Raw genomic sequence first — 11,099 nt, forward strand, 5'->3', positions numbered from 1 at the left:
GAATGACAAAATGGTATTTTAATTCAGTGAGGAAGGTGTGGTTTGTTTAATAAATTTAATAAATGGCACTGGCACAATTAGCCATCGACCAGAAAGAAAATAAGATTGGACTCCCAAACTCACTACATTCAGAAATAAATTCTGGGTGCATTAAAGTCAAAAATTTTTTTAAAAATTAAAATTATAAGAAAATATTTTAGAGTCTAAACATATAATTTAAGATTTAGAAAGACCTTTTAAACAAGAAAAAAGCTCAGAAGATCAAGGAAAAGTTAGCTTTATTTGACCTCAAAAATCCATTTTTTTTAATAAGGGAAAAGATAACAAAGTCGAAGGATGAATTGGAAAAACATATGTAATGCATAGAATTGAAAAGGGATTAGTACTTGTAATATATAATGAGTCTCTAAATTAATTAAAAAAAAAAGATAATTCAACCATCTGCACCAATGGGGGCTATAGTTCATCCCATTAACCACCCTCTTCTAAGTTTTCCTTCAATAAGAGAGGCCTGGAAGGAGGAGCTGCTTTCCAAAGATGTGTGGAAGATTGGATCCTGAGCAGTGCAAGGGATGGACCATGTGCCTGAGTTCTTAGATTTACCTTCAGAAAAGAATTGCTGTGAAGAGCATAGGTAGCTGACATCTGCCAGCTGCCATACTGTTGGGGTTTGCCCCAGCATTTATGCCGAGGCACACTCTCCCTGGATTAGTCCCAGCTGATGATTAAGCCCAATGGGCATACTGAAGCTAGGCTCTTCCTCCCTCGTGTGGGGCTGTAATGGGAAATTAGCCTGGCCAAGGCCTCTTCAGAGCTTCCCTGCCCTGCTTCAGAAAATGCAACTCTGCAGCATTTTCTACCCAATCTGTTACAGGTGTCAGTCCCACATCACCGTCTGAAAATTCTCCCTGTCTGCTCCTGCTTTCTCTCATCTTTATCTTTCACAGGCATTGCCTCCTTGGACTTCTGATTCCATCCTTGGCATCTGCTTCTGAGAGGACTCAAATTTGTAGAGCTTCTAAATTATGTGGTGATTCACTATGTAGCAATAATGAAACAGTTTGGTACGGGTGTTGCCATAACAAAAGCCTAAAACATGGGCTTTGGCTTTGGAACTGCATGACAGAGGGCTGGAAGGGCCTTGAGGCTACCCAGTTGCTAACTGACTTTTCTTATGAGAAAGAAAGGATGATTCAGAGGGTGGAACCAAGAGCCCAGACACTGGAGCCAAAAACCGCAGTAAAAAAGAATGAGTCTCAGGCAGTTAGACTAAGCTCTGATCAACATATGCTTGTTGGATTTCATATTGGCTCTGTTGTGTACCTTCCGTTGCCCCCGCCCCACCTTTTTTTTTTTTTTTTTTTTATGAGAGAGAGAGAGAGAGAGAGAGAGCACATGTGTGAGCAGGGAGGGGCAGAAGGAGAAGGAGAGAGAGAATCTTAAGCAGGCTCCACTCTCAGTGTGAAGATGGACACGGGGCTCCATCTCACAAATCTCAGATTAAATAACATTTCCTCAGGGCAGCCTGCCCTAATCCGCCCCCGACCTGCCCCCAAGATTAGGTCAGCTCACTGTGCTATGTATTTCCTTAACCTTCTGAACTTCTCTGACGCAGCACTTTGCTTCTGATTCTTATAATTATTTAGTGGACTGTTTCATGTCTGTCTTCCCTACTAGGCTCCATGATGACAGACTGTACCAATTTTATTCACCATGTGTCCACAGTGCTCAGTAGTACCTGGCACATAGCTAGATGTGTACTAAGTATTTCTGGACTGGCTGACCATCAGGGAAGGCCCAAGTAGCACTGGCCTTTGGGCACAGGCTAGAATTGCCTAAGGCTACACTCCTCACCCCTTTCCTTCCTTAAGGGAAGTTGTAAGGTCCAGGAGAAATGGAAGTACTAGATGGCTTCATGCACTGTCTAGTACAATATGAAAGAATATGCATCACAATTTTACTCACTAGAGTAAAAAATTAGGAAAACCTCAACAGCCCTAAATATCCAATACTATGGGACATTACACTAGTAGTTTAAAAGTACTAATATATCTAATCTTTATTTCTCAAACAGAACCTGACATGGGGCCCCAATATGTAAGATGCATTAAAAAATGGAACTATTCTAGTTGAATCCGTAATGGGGCAGAGTTTGATCTCTTAGGCCACCCCTTCTTTCTCTTTCTCTTCCCCTCCCCCACTTTTCTGTCCTTCCTCCCCTAAGTCTTGAAGGCTTTCCAATTCCTGGTTCTATTCTCTCTTTTAAAGCCAGGACATCATTTTCTTTTAGGCTTCCACGAGGCATTCCCAAAAGCTTTATTGTGTTGTTAAGCTGGCTCGAGTTGGTTTTCAGTTATTTGTAATTAAAACAACAACAAAAACAAAAACAAAAACCCCTAAATAATACCGTTGCAGCTTGAGATTCACTTACGTAATGGAAAGAATTGGGTTTGGAGTCAGAAAACTGGTTTCAAACTTAGGTCCTGACTTTGGGCAAGTTAACCATTTTCAACTCAGTTTTCTCACCTGCAAAGGGGATTATACTTAACTTTTGCGAATTTTTTTTAAAACCCAATACTAATATATTAAAAGATCGGGTATTGAGCAGGCTTTCAACAAATGTTAAATAAATAAGATTAAAGTCTTTTTAGAAGCCCCTACTCCCTAGCTTGAAGGACTGGATAACTGTTCCACGCAGCCAAAATTAGCAAGGCTGCCATCTTGTGGCGATTTCCTGACACACTGTCCAACGTCATTTAGCGCATTTGAAGCAAGATGTTCAAGAACCTAAAGCTAAATAAAAGGAGGGAGACACACCAGAGAGACACTGACACGAAACTAAATAATGACTAAAGACCTGAGACAAGGGTAATTCATCAGTGAAGAATAAGGAATAAAGAACCTAAGAATGAACTTTTAGGAACTGTCACGTGCAGCAGAGAAGTTTGGGAAAGGGACAGAAAGAAATGACTGATGAAGGAGAAGCAGTGAGTAAGTTCAGTTCAGTGCAACACTCAAGCCGGGTTTGAAATATATAGATATATAGCTATTGATATAGATATTTATGTCAATAACCTGTTAACTTTTTTCCCCAGACTTCAAAAGCCATTAACTAAAGCCAGCTGACACCATACTCCTTATAACACCATTGCCACAAGCCATTCAAATGTTACCTCTGTCTCTTAAGTCAATGCTTCATCTTTCTTATACACCTTATTATAGTATGCCACTGGTAAGAATTTTAGTAATTATGAGGCTACTGCATTGTCAAGGGTTATCACTACTGCATGAATCACCAGGAATGGGGTGCTCATGGAGGTCTAATTCAGTTCTAGAATCCTATGCTGAGAATCTGCTTTCTAGGGTCATTTCTACTACCAGATCTTTTAGACTTAATTTTACCCAAAAGCAGAGTCTGAGACAAGGGCTTGCAAACAGGTAGTTTATTTTCAGGAGTGATCCCAAGAAACAGGAGTCAGAGACTAGGAAGGGTAAAACAGGGAAACCAGGAAAGCCAATCCAAGAATGAATGATCCAGAAGGTCACTGCTTTGGGCGTGTGGGTCTCGATTCTGCTGGAGATACTCTGCAGCACTGTAGAGTGTGCCTCATAATTGTCCAACCAGGGAAGGAAGAGGGAATACTTATTCACCGGCTCCTGTCCTTCATTGGTCAAGGGCTTCCAACTGCTGGTTAACTGCTTTGCACTCTCAAGTTGGCACTTTCAGGTTGACACGTGTGTCAAAATCATGGTGCAAGTTCCCACAGACAACCCATGAGATGAAGTCCATGAAAGTAGCCCTGGGGCAGAAAGCGAGATACTTGGAGAAAGCAGTGGAAGCTGTGGACTGTCAGGTCACACCTGCAAGCACCTGGTAGTCACAGCAATGGCTGGAGTAGAAAGGTGCACTAATGGGCACAAAGGTGCCCAATACATGGCCATAAGTCGCGAGAGTGAAGTTCTATAGGAAGCGCTGTGAGTTGTGAACCGGTGAGCAAATGTGCAGCAGCTTTTCACGTAGAACCAAAATAGATGGAGCGCAGGAAGAACGGGTAAATATGGAGTGGCAATTCTGTCCTAACTGACTCTTAAATGTTGATCTTCATGTGTCTATGATTCTGAGCATGGCTCTTCACAAGTTCTATTACCCAAGGAAGGCATGCTTCCACCAGAGGACATGAAAATAGTTGTACTGCATTGCATACTAAGGCTGCCATTTGCCAATTTGGGCTTGTCTTGTCACTAGGTGAGACATAAAAAAGAAAAAAAGTGAATTCAGTGGTGTTCTAGAGGCAGCTCACACAGGTTTGCAGGAGTTGTCTGGGAGCTCATGTCAGCTTCCTACTGTTGCTGTAACAAATTACCGCAAGTTTAGCGGCTGCGCACAAATTCATTAGAGTTTGAAAGATCACAACTCGGAAGTGGGTCTTCTAGGGCTAAAATCAAGGTGTTAGCATGGGTGTGTTCCTACTAGTAGCTCTGAGAAAAATTGGTTGCATACCTTTTCCAGCTTCTGGAGGCTGCTTATATTCCTTGGTCATATCACTGAGACTTCTGCTTTCATTGTCACATCTCTTTTTCTAACGCTGACTTCGTGCTTCCTTCTTTCCTGATCAGGTTCCACGTTGATTTTATTGGGCCTACCTGGATAATCTCCCCACCTCGATATCCTTAATTTCATCACGTCTGCAAAGTCCCTTTGCCATGTAAGATAGTATATTCACAGGTTCCAGAAATTAGAATGTGGTCATTTTTGGAGAGCCATGATTCCATATACTACAGTGCCTTTTTCTCAACTCTACACTTAGTGACACAGTTAGTTCAAAATTGGCCACAGTGGGAGTATTTATACTACAGAAATTGGCAAATGCTACAAATCAGGACTGGAGAGCCTATTGTTAAACTTTACCTGCATGTTTTGGATTATAATGGTTGGCTGGGGTGAATGAACCTATTATCAAGGCAAAGGAGAACTGTCACTATGCTATAGGAGGGAGGAATATGGATACAATCCAGGGGATCCTTAGAGGTCCTCCTACTCCTGCCATGTTCAGTGCAGAAAGTTATGAGAATATTTTATAGGCAGGAAGGCAAGATCTCCAATCCCTTAGGAGAGAAGGTCTGAGTTACCTATAGAAAACTCATAGGCATGGGGTGCCTGGGTGGCTCAGTTGGTTAAGCACCTGACTCTTGATCTCAGCTTGGGTCTTGATCGCAGGGTCCTGAGTTCAAGCCCCATCATGGGCTTAACTTAAAAAAAGAAAAGAAAGATGGGGCGCCTCGGTGGCTCAGTCGTTCAGCGTCTGCCTTCGGCCCAGGGCGTGATCCCGGCGTTCTGGGATGGAGCCCCACATCAGGCTCCTCTGCTAGGAGTCTGCTTCTTCCTCTCCCACTCCCCCTGCTTGTGTTCCCTCTCTCGCTGGCTGTCTCTCTCTCTCTGTCAAATGAATAAATAAAATCTTAAAAAAAAAAAAAAAAGAAAAAAAACGCCTCATAGCCCCAACTACAAGCTATGTGATTATATTCTAGTTCATGCAATGTAGTGGAAGTGATATATGCCACTTCTTGATCATATCCTTGAAGACTGTAGCATGCTTCCTTCATGCCCTCTTTCTTTTCCAATAGCTGTGACCCTGATGAACTGAGGTGCTGGTTGAAGATAGAGAATATGGAATGGGTAATGGATATGTAAAGTCATGAAGTCAAAACTATCAACTAAGGGGTGCCTGGGTGGCACAGCGGTTAAGCGTCTGCCTTCGACTCAGGGCGTGATCCTGGCGTTCTGGGATCGAGCCCCACATCAGGCTCCTCCGCTGGGAGCCTGCTTCTTCCTCTCCCACTCCCCCTGCTTGTGTTCCCTCTCTGGCTGGCTGGCTGTCTCTCTGTGTCAAATAAATAAATAAAATCTTTAAAAAAAACAAAACAAAAAACTATCAACTAAGACCTGTGATTGCTATAGAAAGGTTTCTTGCCATGTCAGTTCAATAGTTACATATTGTATCTAATTTTCTTCTCCTTTTCCCCCAACATATACAGGATGTACTATGTTGTGGTGGTTGACTTTAAAGATCAGTCCATAGGCTGAGGAATATGATAAAGCATCATTATGGAACTGGCAGAAGACACACATTATTTGGAGATCTTGGACTTGGAACTGGATGAAGTGACTGATGAATTTTGTTGATTCCTTTTTTTGGGTAGGGGGGTGAGTAAGGTGATGACAACTTAGATTATAAAAGGAGGTGTTGTTTTAGTGAAGAGTTTTGTTTTGTTTCATTTTTTGAAGTGTACGTATAGAAAGAAGGATACATGTTGATGTTGGGCCATTCCCAGGATTTATTATAGTGGACATCTATCATTCCTATTGGACACTCAGCATCTGCAACCCCTTCATATGTCTGGGTAACACCCCAGACAGAGAGTGCACCTTACAGCATCAAAGCCGACAGTGCTCACCATCACTTTCCTAGGGTTGCGGAGCCAGCCAATCCCCTTCTCTTTAGTTTGGGTTCCCTGAGACAAGTGACTTGGGGTAGGGAAAAAAGCCAGGAAAGGGCTCATTAATGAGTGGGTTACTGCTGTGGGCAACTGGGGCTTAGTCCTTCTTGGGGACCCTCAGAAATGATGTGAAATGTGCACCTTGGAAGTGTCCCTTTGAGGGACCAGGAAGCTGTAACTTTTGTTGACTGTTGGTTCTGGCTTTGAGACAGAAAGCAGGGTATGCTTTGTGGAGTTCCTCAGAAAACTAGCGTTCCAATTTCAGATGTTGTACCTTCCTCTTCCTTTTTCCTCTTTCCTTAAACATGACGTGATGGCTTGGGCTATGACAGTCAACTTGCAACTCTAAGGATAAGTCTAACTGAACTGGAGAGATATCAGCTGATTTTACTGAGCCAGTAAAACTGTCTACCTCCATTCGTCTTGGGAAAAATACACTTAAAAAAAAAAAGTCACCACACTCATGTGTTCTATTATCTACAGCCAAAAGCATTCATATTCCTTTCTTTAAAAAATCTTTTTTTATTTATTTGAGAGAGAGAGACAGCACGCATGCAAGAGATATCACAAGCAGGGGGTAGGGGTAGAGGGAGGATCACGACCTGAGCCAAAGGCAGCCGCTTAACTGAATGAGCCACCCACGTGCCCCAGCATTCATATTCCTAACTGATTTATCTAGTCTTACTTGCAGCCAAGGGCACAGGCCCAGACTTTGAATCAAAAGGTAGCAATGTACAGAAGCAGACACTGTGGGGAAACTTTCTGGTGATGGGGCAGTAACAGCAGTGGTTCTGATAGAATCATCCAGACCTTATTTTGCTTTCTGGTGGCCTTCACCAGGAACACAGACAATAGACTCTATGTATTGAATAATAATTGTTACTTCTCATTCGTATTTACTGTGAGCCAGATGTTTTATAAATTCTCTCCTAATCTTCATATTAACCATTAAAGATGGGTATTAATATCCTTCTTTGAGGTTAACTGATTTGACCCAGATCACACAATAAGTGGCAGAGTGGAATTCAAGTTCAGGTCCGAGTGACATCAAAGCCAGATCTTAACCACTATATTATATTGCCAATATTTCTTCTGCTGATTTGTAATTTTTGGACCTGAAGCCCTAACTCAGGCTGGAGCCTGGGGCCCTATTCTAGGAGAGGAAGAAATATGGGCTCACAGAGATTGTTGTCTGTTATCAGTCCCTTCTGGCAGGGGGATACAGGATCTGCCCAAATGCAGACGGGCTCTGAGCCAGGCTGCAGATACAGGCGATCCTCTGAGCCAGGCTGGGAAACGCTCCAGATGAACCGCCAGACTTCTGTGTCTGAAGCTCAGAGAGATAAGGAAGAATCTTGGGTGGCACCCTCAGAGACAAAGCAATTCTGCAGGTTTAGAATGTGCTGAAATCCAGGCAAAATACGAAAGTCGTAAAATATATGAAGAGGGGAATTGTGTGAGAATCAATCAACTCTCTGTTGGTGATTCTGCTTGCAAAATGATTCACTGCACTCCTTTCTCTTCCTAGGCTGGATGATTTTGAAGTCTGAGGCTCAAAACCCCCAAACCCTGATCCAGTCTTCTTGCCACTTTCTAATAACCCATGTTCCACGTCTCAGAGCCACCTTGGTCCCTCTCACCCTTTTCAATTTAGTCACATTTTTCCATAAATGTCTATTATCAATTTTGTGCCATAGAGGCAAAGGCTCTGACCTCAAGTTACTTACAGGGAAAGAAGACATTACAAGTGTACAGATAATTATTTAATGAGGACTGTGATACCTGCCAGAAAGGGGAAAGTAATATTCAATGGGAGTGTATCCCTAGGGAACTAGATCTAACCTGAAGGTTCATATTCAGATAATCCCACTGCCATTTGCCTTTCTCCTTGTCATCTTCCTCCTTACAATCCCCTTTATAACAATGGCATCTCTGTTGCATCCCCATGTCACAGCCTTGATTCAGACCCTTGCTACCTCTGTACCTGTCTTCTAACAGATCCCCCTGCCTTTTTTGTCCCTCCCACTGAAGCTCATGCTCTACCCCGCAGTTAGAGTTATATTTCTAAAATGTAATATGACCAACTCCTCCTTGCTTTCACATTAAGGTGTTACCTCTCATCTGGCACAGCTTGCTCAACCTTTCTCTTCACCCTCATCTCCTATTCTTCTCCTATAGGAACCTCTCACCTGAGCTAGTCATAGACTCCACCTCCACTACTATTAACTCATGTTTGCTCTTCAATGTTCTCCCCACCCATCACAGCCCAGGAAATGACTATTCTGAATTCCAGGCACTTATTAGCCATGTATCTGATGAGAGCCTACCATGGATGAGAAACTAGGCAAGATCGGTGAGGAGGAAAAAGCTAAAAGCCAATAGTCAGCACTTCTGACGACTGCCCCAAATGGCAACACCTGTTTCCACATTAGATCGTAAGCTCCATGAGGCCAGTGAGAGAGTCTGACCTGTCCCCTCACATACTCCTCCTTGTGCCTAGTGCAAGGTAGCATGGTGCCTAGCACAGAGGAAGAACTCAGTATTTCTTCAGTGTATAAATAAATGAATAAATAAAAGTGATAGATACTGCTCTTAAACTGCCTTCCACTGGAGTTAGAAGTACATGTGGTTAGACTCCTTAAAAGATGAGAAGTTCCTTAGGGGCCGGGGTGTGACTTAACTCATGTGTGTGCTCTTTACAAAGAATCACTTTACAGTGTGGTTTCGTATAGGTTATTGCTTCTGTTTCTCATTTTAACCCCACACATCATTATCCCCATTTTCTTCGTTTCTTTCTTCTCTTTCCTGTTTCCTCCTCTCTTTCCCCTTCCTCTGGGATGCATGTCTAGGTATTTCCTGTCTCTAAATTCAGAAAGAGATTTAGGGCTAAGTGTAGAGCTGTTTACAACGAGGGCCAGAGAGGATATTTGCCATAGGCTTCACACACATGAAGCACTCAAATATAACCATTTGATGTTATGTTTGAATAAAGTTAAAGCTTTTGTGTTGTATGTGTGTGTATGTGTGAGAGACAGTGTTTTTGTTAAATGTAAATATTTAAAATATACATTTTCTTGGTACCATATTTTGTCGTGTAGTCATTTTTCTTTTAAACATACTGGAAACCATAAAATTTAAAAAGGCCCAGATTCAACCAAGTTGGGTAATCTGGCCAATCTAATCTCTAGTTAAGTGCCCAAGCCAGGAATGGAACCCAGGATGTCTCCCCATCCAGAGGCATCACCTTCTCGAACCTGTGCCAAATGTTATTTTGGTATGGTCTATGGTAAGGGTTAAATTCATGGGATTTCATCAGATAGGTGTGTTATCTTCAAAGTTCCAAGTAACTCTGTGACTTCAGCAAGTAATTCAGCTTCCTCTTTTGAAAACTGGAGGCCATAATGGTACCTTCCACAGCGCGTTCCTATTAGGATTACATGAAAATGTTCTTGAAGCATTCAGCACAGGCCTGGAACGTTGTCAGCACGCAGTAAATGGTAGCTGTTATTATAAGAACTGTATTCGTTGAATGAGTGACTTTGGCATATAACGCCTGCATTCAACTTGAAGCTTGGAGCGGTCACAGCTCAGCTGAAGGAGTGGGCACGGTAGCACTCGCCAATTTTTTCTGGAAATAAATCTTTGTGGGAGGATAATCACCGGTTGGAAAGTGTGAGGCTTGAAGGAACAAAGCTCCGATCCCAGACCCCGGGAGCGCGGAAGCGAAGTCTCTCTCCCCCGCCGGCTGCAGCCGCCGAGCGGAACGTCCCCCGGACTGAGTGGCAGGCGGCAGGACACGCCCCGCTCCGGGCGAGGCGGCCTCAACCAGCTGGGTTTTAACGGAGTGGGGCAGGATGTTCTCTAATTCCGCTCATCTTATTCTCGGGGACCACACCCAGCGCGCGGGGAGGAAGGACTGCAAAACCGCGGGGCGGAGGCTTCCGCGCGGCCCCAGACCTGACCATCTATGGTCACAGAGCACGCGAAACAAACAGGAAGTGGGGCGAGCCTCCACCTTCCCAGCCCGGAGGTAGAGCGAGCGGAGCGATGGCGGGCACGCCCAGAAACCCAGGGCTGAGCCCACGCGCCCCACCGACCCACCCCCTCCCCCGCCACGCCAGCCTCCGCAGGTACCCCCAGAACACTGTCCAGACCAACAGCCTTTCCAAGTCACAAACGGGGAGACTGAGGTACGCACGCCCAAAGAGGCGGAGCTTAGCTTCGCTCTCCTTTAAAGCAGACGATTGCCCCGGATTCCCGCCCTCAGAGAAGCCTGCCTCCTGGTCCCTTCAAGACCCCTTCCCGACCGCTAGGCCGGTGCTCTGCCATTGAGACCGCACTGATAGGAGCACTAATTAGCCACTCACCTGTCCTCCTTCTCCGGAGGTGGAGCTTAGCCGGTAATTTGGGCCCTTCATTGGTCCGGACGACTCGGCTCCCGCCACTGGGCGGAGAGGCGTGGCCTCCCCTTGAGCACGCTCCCCGGGCCGCTCTCGCTTTGGGGGCGGGACTCTCTCCCATGTGCCCTCAGGGCTAGCGAGGATTCTCCCTTCCGGGCGTGGAGAATAGGGGGCGGAGCCACGAGCGGGGCGGCCAGACTT

At 44.5% G+C, this 11,099-nt stretch overlaps 1 long non-coding RNA gene across 1 annotated transcript; it reads right to left on the reverse strand.

The window, feature by feature from the left end:
• Positions 1-3,428: 3,428 nt before the first annotated feature.
• Positions 3,429-11,002, reverse strand: LOC121099804. Its single transcript, XR_005831560.1, has 2 exons — positions 10,866-11,002; positions 3,429-4,242 (listed from the first exon to the last, which is right to left on the reverse strand). It is a non-coding gene; the product is annotated as an uncharacterized LOC121099804 (long non-coding RNA).
• Between the last annotated feature and the right edge of the window lie 97 nt (positions 11,003-11,099).

The sequence above is a fragment of the Ursus maritimus genome, unplaced genomic scaffold, assembly GCF_017311325.1.
Source record: "Ursus maritimus isolate PB19 unplaced genomic scaffold, ASM1731132v1 scaffold_32, whole genome shotgun sequence".
Classification (NCBI taxonomy): domain Eukaryota; kingdom Metazoa; phylum Chordata; class Mammalia; order Carnivora; family Ursidae; genus Ursus; species Ursus maritimus.